The sequence below is a fragment of the Maylandia zebra genome, linkage group LG22 (genome assembly GCF_041146795.1).
Source record: "Maylandia zebra isolate NMK-2024a linkage group LG22, Mzebra_GT3a, whole genome shotgun sequence".
Lineage (NCBI taxonomy): Eukaryota > Metazoa > Chordata > Actinopteri > Cichliformes > Cichlidae > Maylandia > Maylandia zebra.
In genome coordinates this window covers 12,729,150-12,741,922 of record NC_135187.1, presented here as the reverse complement: position 1 = coordinate 12,741,922, position 12,773 = coordinate 12,729,150, and the positions used below count along the sequence as shown (strand labels likewise).

General features: G+C 48.7%; 16 non-coding genes across 16 annotated transcripts; all 16 read right to left on the bottom strand.

Moving 5' to 3' along the window:
* Positions 1 to 738: 738 nt before the first annotated feature.
* Positions 739 to 849, bottom strand: trnal-caa (transfer RNA leucine (anticodon CAA)). The gene is made up of 2 exons: positions 812 to 849; positions 739 to 784 (listed from the first exon to the last, which is right to left on the bottom strand). It is a non-coding gene; the product is annotated as a tRNA-Leu (tRNA).
* A 465-nt stretch (positions 850 to 1,314) lies between these two features.
* Positions 1,315 to 1,387, bottom strand: trnak-cuu (transfer RNA lysine (anticodon CUU)). The gene has a single exon. It is a non-coding gene; the product is annotated as a tRNA-Lys (tRNA).
* A 953-nt stretch (positions 1,388 to 2,340) lies between these two features.
* Positions 2,341 to 2,453, bottom strand: trnal-caa (transfer RNA leucine (anticodon CAA)). Its single transcript has 2 exons — positions 2,414 to 2,453; positions 2,341 to 2,386 (listed from the first exon to the last, which is right to left on the bottom strand). It is a non-coding gene; the product is annotated as a tRNA-Leu (tRNA).
* A 465-nt stretch (positions 2,454 to 2,918) lies between these two features.
* trnak-cuu (transfer RNA lysine (anticodon CUU)) lies at positions 2,919 to 2,991 on the bottom strand. The gene has a single exon. It is a non-coding gene; the product is annotated as a tRNA-Lys (tRNA).
* A 953-nt stretch (positions 2,992 to 3,944) lies between these two features.
* On the bottom strand, positions 3,945 to 4,055 carry trnal-caa (transfer RNA leucine (anticodon CAA)). Its single transcript has 2 exons — positions 4,018 to 4,055; positions 3,945 to 3,990 (listed from the first exon to the last, which is right to left on the bottom strand). It is a non-coding gene; the product is annotated as a tRNA-Leu (tRNA).
* A 459-nt stretch (positions 4,056 to 4,514) lies between these two features.
* Positions 4,515 to 4,587, bottom strand: trnak-cuu (transfer RNA lysine (anticodon CUU)). The gene has a single exon. It is a non-coding gene; the product is annotated as a tRNA-Lys (tRNA).
* Positions 4,588 to 5,529: 942 nt separating this feature from the next.
* Positions 5,530 to 5,640, bottom strand: trnal-caa (transfer RNA leucine (anticodon CAA)). Its single transcript has 2 exons — positions 5,603 to 5,640; positions 5,530 to 5,575 (listed from the first exon to the last, which is right to left on the bottom strand). It is a non-coding gene; the product is annotated as a tRNA-Leu (tRNA).
* Positions 5,641 to 6,104: 464 nt separating this feature from the next.
* Positions 6,105 to 6,177, bottom strand: trnak-cuu (transfer RNA lysine (anticodon CUU)). Its single transcript has one exon. It is a non-coding gene; the product is annotated as a tRNA-Lys (tRNA).
* Positions 6,178 to 7,132: 955 nt separating this feature from the next.
* Positions 7,133 to 7,243, bottom strand: trnal-caa (transfer RNA leucine (anticodon CAA)). The gene is made up of 2 exons: positions 7,206 to 7,243; positions 7,133 to 7,178 (listed from the first exon to the last, which is right to left on the bottom strand). It is a non-coding gene; the product is annotated as a tRNA-Leu (tRNA).
* Positions 7,244 to 7,703: 460 nt separating this feature from the next.
* trnak-cuu (transfer RNA lysine (anticodon CUU)) lies at positions 7,704 to 7,776 on the bottom strand. Its single transcript has one exon. It is a non-coding gene; the product is annotated as a tRNA-Lys (tRNA).
* A 953-nt stretch (positions 7,777 to 8,729) lies between these two features.
* trnal-caa (transfer RNA leucine (anticodon CAA)) lies at positions 8,730 to 8,840 on the bottom strand. The gene is made up of 2 exons: positions 8,803 to 8,840; positions 8,730 to 8,775 (listed from the first exon to the last, which is right to left on the bottom strand). It is a non-coding gene; the product is annotated as a tRNA-Leu (tRNA).
* Positions 8,841 to 9,305: 465 nt separating this feature from the next.
* Positions 9,306 to 9,378, bottom strand: trnak-cuu (transfer RNA lysine (anticodon CUU)). Its single transcript has one exon. It is a non-coding gene; the product is annotated as a tRNA-Lys (tRNA).
* A 942-nt stretch (positions 9,379 to 10,320) lies between these two features.
* trnal-caa (transfer RNA leucine (anticodon CAA)) lies at positions 10,321 to 10,431 on the bottom strand. Its single transcript has 2 exons — positions 10,394 to 10,431; positions 10,321 to 10,366 (listed from the first exon to the last, which is right to left on the bottom strand). It is a non-coding gene; the product is annotated as a tRNA-Leu (tRNA).
* Positions 10,432 to 10,890: 459 nt separating this feature from the next.
* On the bottom strand, positions 10,891 to 10,963 carry trnak-cuu (transfer RNA lysine (anticodon CUU)). The gene has a single exon. It is a non-coding gene; the product is annotated as a tRNA-Lys (tRNA).
* Positions 10,964 to 11,905: 942 nt separating this feature from the next.
* trnal-caa (transfer RNA leucine (anticodon CAA)) lies at positions 11,906 to 12,016 on the bottom strand. Its single transcript has 2 exons — positions 11,979 to 12,016; positions 11,906 to 11,951 (listed from the first exon to the last, which is right to left on the bottom strand). It is a non-coding gene; the product is annotated as a tRNA-Leu (tRNA).
* A 459-nt stretch (positions 12,017 to 12,475) lies between these two features.
* trnak-cuu (transfer RNA lysine (anticodon CUU)) lies at positions 12,476 to 12,548 on the bottom strand. Its single transcript has one exon. It is a non-coding gene; the product is annotated as a tRNA-Lys (tRNA).
* Between the last annotated feature and the right edge of the window lie 225 nt (positions 12,549 to 12,773).

Genomic DNA, 12,773 nt, shown 5'->3' with positions numbered 1-12,773 from the left:
CCAGGGCATCACTGAGCTCCTGGACAGTCTGAGTTCCAACCTGGTGGTGTCAGATGGACCAAAGCTAAATGTCCCAGGGGTGTTGTATTGAATTTTGGTCAAGTAGGCCAATATAGGGTTGGGGGGTGGGGAGTGTCGGTCAGCGGTATCAGTCCCCACGCAAACTGCCTGCATACTCTTGTCGGATGAGGCCGGGAAGCAGGAAGAAAGCCAGGAGCCATTGCACCAGCGTAGGGTCTGACAGTGGGTCGGAGAATTTCATGCCCATACCTAACTGCACTCATTGTGCCGTTGCCTTGCCTGTAGAGGCCTGTGCATACCTCAGTGCATGTGCCTCTCCAGACCATCACTGACCCACCAGCAAAGCACTCATAATCAAGGATGTTACATTCAGCATAAAGTTCCCCACGACTTCTCGGGAAGCTTTCACATGTGTTATGTGTTCTAAGGTTAAATCCGCTGTCCTCTGTGAAAAGCACAGGGTGCCAGTGGTGGAGGTGGCAATTCTGGTATTCCATGACAAATGCCAGATACAAGCGGGATTTCAATTCAGGCTTCCACTTAGAAAGCAGAGCTCTGTCATGTTAACGAAAGCTCTTCACTACAAAAGTTCCTATAACCTGCAAAGCTGATTTCACAGCAACCCTACAGCTACCTCAACAAGCCGCACTTTGTTGAGTTTAACACACAAAGGTTGATGAAGCTCTTGAAAACATATTTTTAAGTAAAGAAAGTAGATGTCAGGAGTGGGATTTGAACCCACGCCTCCATTTGGAGACCAGAAGTCCCTTTTGTCTGGAAGGAGCCTATCCTTGAGTCTGGCGCCTTAGACCACTCGGCCATCCTGACAAGTTGACCAACCACCTCTTCAAAGTCATCCTGGATGTTCAAATGTCCGAACCACCTCAGCAGGCTCCTTTTGATGTGGAGGAGTTGCAGCTGTAATCTGAGTTCCTCCTGAAATACTAAGCTTGTCATCCAATCTCCGAGGCCGAGCACTGCCACCCGACGGAGAAAACTCATTGCCGCTGCTTATATCTGTGAGCTCATGCTTTCATTCACTACCCACAGTTTGTGACCCTAGGTGAGAGTAGGGATGCTGGTAAACCTAGAGTGTTGCTTTTTTGCTAAGCTCTCTTGAAATTTAGTCCAGAATCATCAAATTAAATGGTGGAGATTTGGACTTGTGCAGACACGACAGTGTAACTTTGTTTTCTGTTACCATACATTCATCTTCCTTTGCACAACACGCCATTTGCTGTTCTCTATACACACGTGTTTTCTCTCTTGCGGGCATTTGCACAAAAGTCCCCTCGCCCAACGTGGGGCTCGAACCCACGACCCTGAGATTAAGAGTCTCATGATCTCCCGACTGAGCTAGCTGGGCTTCTTCAGCAGCAAGGCTTTAAGATGGACACAGGTTCTTATAGCTGGGGGAGGTTGACTAGCATTTCAAGCGCAGGCAAAGAAAGCACAGGCTACTTTCAAGTTTTTCTATCATCCATTCAAGCTCTTATGTCCTTGTATGCATGCCACACCACGGGGCATGCTCCGATTGAGACGACTGAATGTCTCCCGGGGAATCTTCTCCCCAGATCTGGACCAGGGCATCACTGAGCTCCTGGACAGTCTGAGTTCCAACCTGGTGGTGTCAGATGGACCAAAGCTAAATGTCCCAGGGGTGTTGTATTGAATTTTGGTCAAGTAGGCCAATATAGGGTTGGGGGGTGGGGAGTGTCGGTCAGCGGTATCAGTCCCCACGCAAACTGCCTGCATACTCTTGTCGGATGAGGCCGGGAAGCAGGAAGAAAGCCAGGAGCCATTGCACCAGCGTAGGGTCTGACAGTGGGTCGGAGAATTTCATGCCCATACCTAACTGCACTCATTGTGCCGTTGCCTTGCCTGTAGAGGCCTGTGCATACCTCAGTGCATGTGCCTCTCCAGACCATCACTGACCCACCAGCAAAGCACTCATAATCAAGGATGTTACATTCAGCATAACGTTCCCCACGACTTCTCGGGAAGCTTTCACATGTGTTATATGTTCTAAGGTTAAATCCGCTGTCCTCTGTGAAAAGCACAGGGTGCCAGTGGTGGAGGTGGCAATTCTGGTATTCCATGACAAATGCCAGATACAAGCGGGATTTCAATTCAGGCTTCCACTTAGAAAGCAGAGCTCTGTCATGTTAACGAAAGCTCTTCACTACAAAAGTTCCTATAACCTGCAAAGCTGATTTCACAGCAACCCTACAGCTACCTCAACAAGCCGCACTTTGTTGAGTTTAACACACAAAGGTTGATGAAGCTCTTGAAAACATATTTTTAAGTAAAGAAAGTAGATGTCAGGAGTGGGATTTGAACCCACGCCTCCATTTGGAGACCAGAAGTCCCTTTTGTCTGGAAGGAGCCTATCCTTGAGTCTGGCGCCTTCCAGACAACTCGGCCATCCTGACGAGTTGACCAACCACCTCTTCAAAGTCATCCTGGATGTTCAAATGTCCGAACCACCTGAGCAGGCTCCTTTCGATGTGGAGGAGTTGCAGCTGTAATCTGAGTTCCTCCTGAAATACTAAGCTTGTCATCCAATCTCCGAGGCCGAGCACTGCCACCCGACGGAGAAAACTCATTGCCGCTGCTTATATCTGTGAGCTCATGCTTTCATTCACTACCCACAGTTTGTGACCCTAGGTGAGAGTAGGGATGCTGGTAAACCTAGAGTGTTGCTTTTTTGCTAAGCTCTCTTGAAATTTAGTCCAGAATCATCAAATTAAATGGTGGAGATTTGGACTTGTGCAGACACGACAGTGTAACTTTGTTTTCTGTTACCATACATTCATCTTCCTTTGCACAACACGCCATTTGCTGTTCTCTATACACACGTGTTTTCTCTCTTGCGGGCATTTGCACAAAAGTCCCCTCGCCCAACGTGGGGCTCGAACCCACGACCCTGAGATTAAGAGTCTCATGCTCTCCCGACTGAGCTAGCTGGGCTTCTTCAGCAGCAAGGCTTTAAGATGGACACAGGTTCTTATAGCTGGGGGAGGTTGACTAGCATTTCAAGCGCAGGCAAAGAAAGCACAGGCTACTTTCAAGTTTTTCTATCATCCATTCAAGCTCTTATGTCCTTGTATGCATGCCACACCACGGGGCATGCTCCGATTGAGACGACTGAATGTCTCCCGGGGAATCTTCTCCCCAGATCTGGACCAGGGCATCACTGAGCTCCTGGACAGTCTGAGTTCCAACCTGGTGGTGTCAGATGGACCAAAGCTAAATGTCCCAGGGGTGTTGTATTGAATTTTGGTCAAGTAGGCCAATATAGGGTTGGGGGGTGGGGAGTGTCGGTCAGCGGTATCAGTCCCCACGCAAACTGCCTGCATACTCTTGTCGGATGAGGCCGGGAAGCAGGAAGAAATCCAGGAGCCATTGCACCAGCGTAGGGTCTGACAGTGGGTCGGAGAATTTCATGCCCATACCTAACTGCACTCATTGTGCCGTTGCCTTGCCTGTAGAGGCCTGTGCATACCTCAGTGCATGTGCCTCTCCAGACCATCACTGACCCACCAGCAAAGCACTCATAATCAAGGATGTTACATTCAGCATAACGTTCCCCACGACTTCTCGGGAAGCTTTCACATGTGTTATATGTTCTAAGGTTAAATCCGCTGTCCTCTGTGAAAAGCACAGGGTGCCAGTGGTGGAGGTGGCAATTCTGGTATTCCATGACAAATGCCAGATACAAGCGGGATTTCAATTCAGGCTTCCACTTAGAAAGCAGAGCTCTGTCATGTTAACGAAAGCTCTTCACTACAAAAGTTCCTATAACCTGCAAAGCTGATTTCACAGCAACCCTACAGCTACCTCAACAAGCCGCACTTTGTTGAGTTTAACACACAAAGGTTGATGAAGCTCTTGAAAACATATTTTTAAGTAAAGAAAGTAGATGTCAGGAGTGGGATTTGAACCCACGCCTCCATTTGGAGACCAGAAGTCCCTTTTGTCTGGAAGGAGCCTATCCTTGAGTCTGGCGCCTTAGACCACTCGGCCATCCTGACGAGTTGACCAACCACCTCTTCAAAGTCATCCTGGATGTTCAAATGTCCGAACCACCTCAGCAGGCTCCTTTCGATGTGGAGGAGTTGCAGCTGTAATCTGAGTTCCTCCTGAAATACTAAGCTTGTCATCCAATCTCCGAGGCCGAGCACTGCCACCCGACGGAGAAAACTCATTGCGCTGCTTATATCTGTGAGCTCATGCTTTCATTCACTACCCATAGTTTGTGACCCTAGGTGAGAGTAGGGATGCTGGTAAACCTAGAGTGTTGCTTTTTTGCTAAGCTCTCTTGAAATTTAGTCCAGAATCATCAAATGGTGGAGACGTGGACTTGTGCAGACACGACAGTGTAACTTTGGTTTCTGTTACCATACATTCATCTTCCTTTGCACAACACGCCATTTGCTGTTCTCTATACACACGTGTTTTCGCTCTTGCGGGCATTTGCACAAAAGTCCCCTCGCCCAACGTGGGGCTCGAACCCACGACCCTGAGATTAAGAGTCTCATGCTCTCCCGACTGAGCTAGCTGGGCTTCTTCAGCAGCAAGGCTTTAAGATGGACACAGGTTCTTATAGCTGGAGGAGGTTGACTAGCATTTCAAGCGCAGGCAAAGAAAGCACAGGCTACTTTCAAGTTTTTCTATCATCCATTCAAGCTCTTATGTCCTTGTATGCATGCCACACCACGGGGCATGCTCCGATTGAGACGACTGAATGTCTCCCGGGGAATCTTCTCCCCAGATCTGGACCAGGGCATCACTGAGCTCCTGGACAGTCTGAGTTCCAACCTGGTGGTGTCAGATGGACCAAAGCTAAATGTCCCAGGGGTGTTGTATTGAATTTTGGTCAAGTAGGCCAATATAGGGTTGGGGGGTGGGGAGTGTCGGTCAGCGGTATCAGTCCCCACGCAAACTGCCTGCATACTCTTGTCGGATGAGGCCGGGAAGCAGGAAGAAAGCCAGGAGCCATTGCACCAGCGTAGGGTCTGACAGTGGGTCGGAGAATTTCATGCCCATACCTAACTGCACTCATTGTGCCGTTGCCTTGCCTGTAGAGGCCTGTGCATACCTCAATGCATGTGCCTCTCCAGACCATCACTGACCCACCAGCAAAGCACTCATAATCAAGGATGTTACATTCAGCATAAAGTTCCCCACGACTTCTCGGGAAGCTTTCACATGTGTTATATGTTCTAAGGTTAAATCCGCTGTCCTCTGTGAAAAGCACAGGGTGCCAGTGGTGGAGGTGGCAATTCTGGTATTCCATGACAAATGCCAGATACAAGCGGGATTTCAATTCAGGCTTCCACTTAGAAAGCAGAGCTCTGTCATGTTAACGAAAGCTCTTCACTACAAAAGTTCCTATAACCTGCAAAGCTGATTTCACAGCAACCTCAACAAGCCGCACTTTGTTGAGTTTAACACACAAAGGTTGATGAAGCTCTTGAAAACATATGTTTAAGTAAAGAAAGTAGATGTCAGGAGTGGGATTTGAACCCACGCCTCCATTTGGAGACCAGAAGTCCCTTTTGTCTGGAAGGAGCCTATCCTTGAGTCTGGCGCCTTAGACCACTCGGCCATCCTGACGAGTTGACCAATGACCTCTTCAAAGTCATCCTGGATGTTCAAATGTCCGAACCACCTGAGCAGGCTCCTTTCGATGTGGAGGAGTTGCAGCTGTAATCTGAGTTCCTCCTGAAATACTAAGCTTGTCATCCAATCTCCGAGGCCGAGCACTGCCACCCGACGGAGAAAACTCATTGCGCTGCTTATATCTGTGAGCTCATGCTTTCATTCACTACCCATAGTTTGTGACCCTAGGTGAGAGTAGGGATGCTGGTAAACCTAGAGTGTTGCTTTTTTGCTAAGCTCTCTTGAAATTTAGTCCAGAATCATCAAATTAAATGGTGCTGATGTGGACTTGTGCAGACACGACGGTGTAACTTTGGTTTCTGTTACCATACATTCATCTTCCTTTGCACAACACGCCATTTGCTGTTCTCTATACACACGTGTTTTTGCTCTTGCGGGCATTTGCACAAAAGTCCCCTCGCCCAACGTGGGGCTCGAACCCACGACCCTGAGATTAAGAGTCTCATGCTCTCCCGACTGAGCTAGCTGGGCTTCTTCAGCAGCAAGGCTTTAAGATGGACACAGGTTCTTATAGCTGGGGGAGGTTGACTAGCATTTCAAGCGCAGGCAAAGAAAGCACAGGCTACTTTCAAGTTTTTCTATCATCCATTCAAGCTCTTATGTCCTTGTATGCATGCCACACCACGGGGCATGCTCCGATTGAGACGACTGAATGTCTCCCGGGGAATCTTCTCCCCAGATCTGGACCAGGGCATCACTGAGCTCCTGGACAGTCTGAGTTCCAACCTGGTGGTGTCAGATGGACCAAAGCTAAATGTCCCAGGGGTGTTGTATTGAATTTTGGTCAAGTAGGCCAATATAGGGTTGGGGGGTGGGGAGTGTCGGTCAGCGGTATCAGTCCCCACGCAAACTGCCTGCATACTCTTGTCGGATGAGGCCGGGAAGCAGGAAGAAAGCCAAGAGCCATTGCACCAGCGTAGGGTCTGACAGTGGGTCGGAGAATTTCATGCCCATACCTAACTGCACTCATTGTGCCGTTGCCTTGCCTGTAGAGGCCTGTGCATACCTCAGTGCATGTGCCTCTCCAGACCATCACTGACCCACCAGCAAAGCACTCATAATCAAGGATGTTACATTCAGCATAACGTTCCCCACGACTTCTCGGGAAGCTTTCACATGTATTATATGTTCTAAGGTTAAATCCGCTGTCCTCTGTGAAAAGCACAGGGTGCCAGTGGTGGAGGTGGCAATTCTGGTATTCCATGACAAAAATGCCAGATACAAGCGGGATTTCAATTCAGGCTTCCACTTAGAAAGCAGAGCTCTGTCATGTTAACGAAAGCTCTTCACTACAAAAGTTCCTATAACCTGCAAAGCTGATTTCACAGCAACCCTACAGCTACCTCAACAAGCCGCACTTTGTTGAGTTTAACACACAAAGGTTGATGAAGCTCTTGAAAACATATTTTTAAGTAAAGAAAGTAGATGTCAGGAGTGGGATTTGAACCCACGCCTCCATTTGGAGACCAGAAGTCCCTTTTGTCTGGAAGGAGCCTATCCTTGAGTCTGGCGCCTTAGACCACTCGGCCATCCTGACGAGTTGACCAACCACCTCTTCAAAGTCATCCTGGATGTTCAAATGTCCCAACCACCTCAGCAGGCTCCTTTCGATGTGGAGGAGTTGCAGCTGTAATCTGAGTTCCTCCTGAAATACTAAGCTTGTCATCCAATCTCCGAGGCCGAGCACTGCCACCCGACGGAGAAAACTCATTGCCGCTGCTTATATCTGTGAGCTCATGCTTTCATTCACTACCCACAGTTTGTGACCCTAGGTGAGAGTAGGGATGCAGGTAAACCTAGAGTGTTGCTTTTTCGCTAAGCTCTCTTGAAATTTAGTCCAGAATCATCAAATGGTGGAGACGGGGACTTGTGCAGACACGACAGTGTAACTTTGTTTTCTGTTACCATACATTCATCTTCCTTTGCACAACACGCCATTTGCTGTTCTCTATACACACGTGTTTTCGCTCTTGCGGGCATTTGCACAAAAGTCCCCTCGCCCAACGTGGGGCTCGAACCCACGACCCTGAGATTAAGAGTCTCATGCTCTCCCGACTGAGCTAGCTGGGCTTCTTCAGCAGCAAGGCTTTAAGATGGACACAGGTTCTTATAGCTGGGGGAGGTTGACTAGCATTTCAAGCGCAGGCAAAGAAAGCACAGGCTACTTTCAAGTTTTTCTATCATCCATTCAAGCTCTTATGTCCTTGTATGCATGCCACACCACGGGGCATGCTCCGATTGAGACGACTGAATGTCTCCCGGGGAATCTTCTCCCCAGATCTGGACCAGGGCATCACTGAGCTCCTGGACAGTCTGAGTTCCAACCTGGTGGTGTCAGATGGACCAAAGCTAAATGTCCCAGGGGTGTTGTATTGAATTTTGGTCAAGTAGGCCAATATAGGGTTGGGGGGTGGGGAGTGTCGGTCAGCGGTATCAGTCCCCACGCAAACTGCCTGCATACTCTTGTCGGATGAGGCCGGGAAGCAGGAAGAAAGCCAGGAGCCATTGCACCAGCGTAGGGTCTGACAGTGGGTCGGAGAATTTCATGCCCATACCTAACTGCACTCATTGTGCCGTTGCCTTGCCTGTAGAGGCCTGTGCATACCTCAGTGCATGTGCCTCTCCAGACCATCACTGACCCACCAGCAAAGCACTCATAATCAAGGATGTTACATTCAGCATAACGTTCCCCACGACTTCTCGGGAAGCTTTCACATGTGTTATATGTTCTAAGGTTAAATCCGCTGTCCTCTGTGAAAAGCACAGGGTGCCAGTGGTGGAGGTGGCAATTCTGGTATTCCATGACAAATGCCAGATACAAGCGGGATTTCAATTCAGGCTTCCACTTAGAAAGCAGAGCTCTGTCATGTTAACGAAAGCTCTTCACTACAAAAGTTCCTATAACCTGCAAAGCTGATTTCACAGCAACCCTACAGCTACCTCAACAAGCCGCACTTTGTTGAGTTTAACACACAAAGGTTGATGAAGCTCTTGAAAACATATTTTTAAGTAAAGAAAGTAGATGTCAGGAGTGGGATTTGAACCCACGCCTCCATTTGGAGACCAGAAGTCCCTTTTGTCTGGAAGGAGCCTATCCTTGAGTCTGGCGCCTTAGACCACTCGGCCATCCTGACGAGTTGACCAACCACCTCTTCAAAGTCATCCTGGATGTTCAAATGTCCCAACCACCTCAGCAGGCTCCTTTCGATGTGGAGGAGTTGCAGCTGTAATCTGAGTTCCTCCTGAAATACTAAGCTTGTCATCCAATCTCCGAGGCCGAGCACTGCCACCCGACGGAGAAAACTCATTGCCGCTGCTTATATCTGTGAGCTCATGCTTTCATTCACTACCCACAGTTTGTGACCCTAGGTGAGAGTAGGGATGCTGGTAAACCTAGAGTGTTGCTTTTTTGCTAAGCTCTCTTGAAATTTAGTCCAGAATCATCAAATTAAATGGTGGAGATTTGGACTTGTGCAGACACGACAGTGTAACTTTGTTTTCTGTTACCATACATTCATCTTCCTTTGCACAACACGCCATTTGCTGTTCTCTATACACACGTGTTTTCTCTCTTGCGGGCATTTGCACAAAAGTCCCCTCGCCCAACGTGGGGCTCGAACCCACGACCCTGAGATTAAGAGTCGCATGCTCTCCCGACTGAGCTAGCTGGGCTTCTTCAGCAGCAAGGCTTTAAGATGGACACAGGTTCTTATAGCTGGGGGAGGTTGACTAGCATTTCAAGCGCAGGCAAAGAAAGCACAGGCTACTTTCAAGTTTTTCTATCATCCATTCAAGCTCTTATGTCCTTGTATGCATGCCACACCACGGGGCATGCTCCGATTGAGACGACTGAATGTCTCCCGGGGAATCTTCTCCCCAGATCTGGACCAGGGCATCACTGAGCTCCTGGACAGTCTGAGTTCCAACCTGGTGGTGTCAGATGGACCAAAGCTAAATGTCCCAGGGGTGTTGTATTGAATTTTGGTCAAGTAGGCCAATATAGGGTTGGGGGGTGGGGAGTGTCGGTCAGCGGTATCAGTCCCCACGCAAACTGCCTGCATACTCTTGTCGGATGAGGCCGGGAAGCAGGAAGAAAGCCAGGAGCCATTGCACCAGCGTAGGGTCTGACAGTGGGTCGGAGAATTTCATGCCCATACCTAACTGCACTCATTGTGCCGTTGCCTTGCCTGTAGAGGCCTGTGCATACCTCAGTGCATGTGCCTCTCCAGACCATCACTGACCCACCAGCAAAGCACTCATAATCAAGGATGTTACATTCAGCATAACGTTCCCCACGACTTCTCGGGAAGCTTTCACATGTGTTATATGTTCTAAGGTTAAATCCGCTGTCCTCTGTGAAAAGCACAGGGTGCCAGTGGTGGAGGTGGCAATTCTGGTATTCCATGACAAATGCCAGATACAAGCGGGATTTCAATTCAGGCTTCCACTTAGAAAGCAGAGCTCTGTCATGTTAACGAAAGCTCTTCACTACAAAAGTTCCTATAACCTGCAAAGCTGATTTCACAGCAACCTCAACAAGCCGCACTTTGTTGAGTTTAACACACAAAGGTTGATGAAGCTCTTGAAAACATATTTTTAAGTAAAGAAAGTAGATGTCAGGAGTGGGATTTGAACCCACGCCTCCATTTGGAGACCAGAAGTCCCTTTTGTCTGGAAGGAGCCTATCCTTGAGTCTGGCGCCTTAGACCACTCGGCCATCCTGACGAGTTGACCAACGACCTCTTCAAAGTCATCCTGGATGTTCAAATGTCCCAACCACCTCAGCAGGCTCCTTTCGATGTGGAGGAGTTGCAGCTGTAATCTGAGTTCCTCCTGAAATACTAAGCTTGTCATCCAATCTCCGAGGCCGAGCACTGCCACCCGACGGAGAAAACTCATTGCGCTGCTTATATCTGTGAGCTCATGCTTTCATTCACTACCCATAGTTTGTGACCCTAGGTGAGAGTAGGGATGCTGGTAAACCTAGAGTGTTGCTTTTTTGCTAAGCTCTCTTGAAATTTAGTCCAGAATCATCAAATGGTGGAGACGTGGACTTGTGCAGACACGACAGTGTAACTTTGTTTTCTGTTACCATACATTCATCTTCCTTTGCACAACACGCCATTTGCTGTTCTCTATACACACGTGTTTTCGCTCTTGCGGGCATTTGCACAAAAGTCCCCTCGCCCAACGTGGGGCTCGAACCCACGACCCTGAGATTAAGAGTCTCATGCTCTCCCGACTGAGCTAGCTGGGCTTCTTCAGCAGCAAGGCTTTAAGATGGACACAGGTTCTTATAGCTGGAGGAGGTTGACTAGCATTTCAAGCGCAGGCAAAGAAAGCACAGGCTACTTTCAAGTTTTTCTATCATCCATTCAAGCTCTTATGTCCTTGTATGCATGCCACACCACGGGGCATGCTCCGATTGAGACGACTGAATGTCTCCCGGGGAATCTTCTCCCCAGATCTGGACCAGGGCATCACTGAGCTCCTGGACAGTCTGAGTTCCAACCTGGTGGTGTCAGATGGACCAAAGCTAAATGTCCCAGGGGTGTTGTATTGAATTTTGGTCAAGTAGGCCAATATAGGGTTGGGGGGTGGGGAGTGTCGGTCAGCGGTATCAGTCCCCACGCAAACTGCCTGCATACTCTTGTCGGATGAGGCCGGGAAGCAGGAAGAAAGCCAGGAGCCATTGCACCAGCGTAGGGTCTGACAGTGGGTCGGAGAATTTCATGCCCATACCTAACTGCACTCATTGTGCCGTTGCCTTGCCTGTAGAGGCCTGTGCATACCTCAGTGCATGTGCCTCTCCAGACCATCACTGACCCACCAGCAAAGCACTCATAATCAAGGATGTTACATTCAGCATAACGTTCCCCACGACTTCTCGGGAAGCTTTCACATGTGTTATATGTTCTAAGGTTAAATCCGCTGTCCTCTGTGAAAAGCACAGGGTGCCAGTGGTGGAGGTGGCAATTCTGGTATTCCATGACAAATGCCAGATACAAGCGGGATTTCAATTCAGGCTTCCACTTAGAAAGCAGAGCTCTGTCATGTTAACGAAAGCTCTTCACTACAAAAGTTCCTATAACCTGCAAAGCTGATTTCACAGCAACCTCAACAAGCCGCACTTTGTTGAGTTTAACACACAAAGGTTGATGAAGCTCTTGAAAACATATTTTTAAGTAAAGAAAGTAGATGTCAGGAGTGGGATTTGAACCCACGCCTCCATTTGGAGACCAGAAGTCCCTTTTGTCTGGAAGGAGCCTATCCTTGAGTCTGGCGCCTTAGACCACTCGGCCATCCTGACGAGTTGACCAACGACCTCTTCAAAGTCATCCTGGATGTTCAAATGTCCCAACCACCTCAGCAGGCTCCTTTCGATGTGGAGGAGTTGCAGCTGTAATCTGAGTTCCTCCTGAAATACTAAGCTTGTCATCCAATCTCCGAGGCCGAGCACTGCCACCCGACGGAGAAAACTCATTGCGCTGCTTATATCTGTGAGCTCATGCTTTCATTCACTACCCATAGTTTGTGACCCTAGGTGAGAGTAGGGATGCTGGTAAACCTAGAGTGTTGCTTTTTTGCTAAGCTCTCTTGAAATTTAGTCCAGAATCATCAAATGGTGGAGACGTGGACTTGTGCAGACACGACAGTGTAACTTTGTTTTCTGTTACCATACATTCATCTTCCTTTGCACAACACGCCATTTGCTGTTCTCTATACACACGTGTTTTCGCTCTTGCGGGCATTTGCACAAAAGTCCCCTCGCCCAACGTGGGGCTCGAACCCACGACCCTGAGATTAAGAGTCTCATGCTCTCCCGACTGAGCTAGCTGGGCTTCTTCAGCAGCAAGGCTTTAAGATGGACACAGGTTCTTATAGCTGGAGGAGGTTGACTAGCATTTCAAGCGCAGGCAAAGAAAGCACAGGCTACTTTCAAGTTTTTCTATCATCCATTCAAGCTCTTATGTCCTTGTATGCATGCCACACCACGGGGCATGCTCCGATTGAGACGACTGAATGTCTCCCGGGGAATCTTCTCCCCAGATCTGGACCAGGGCATC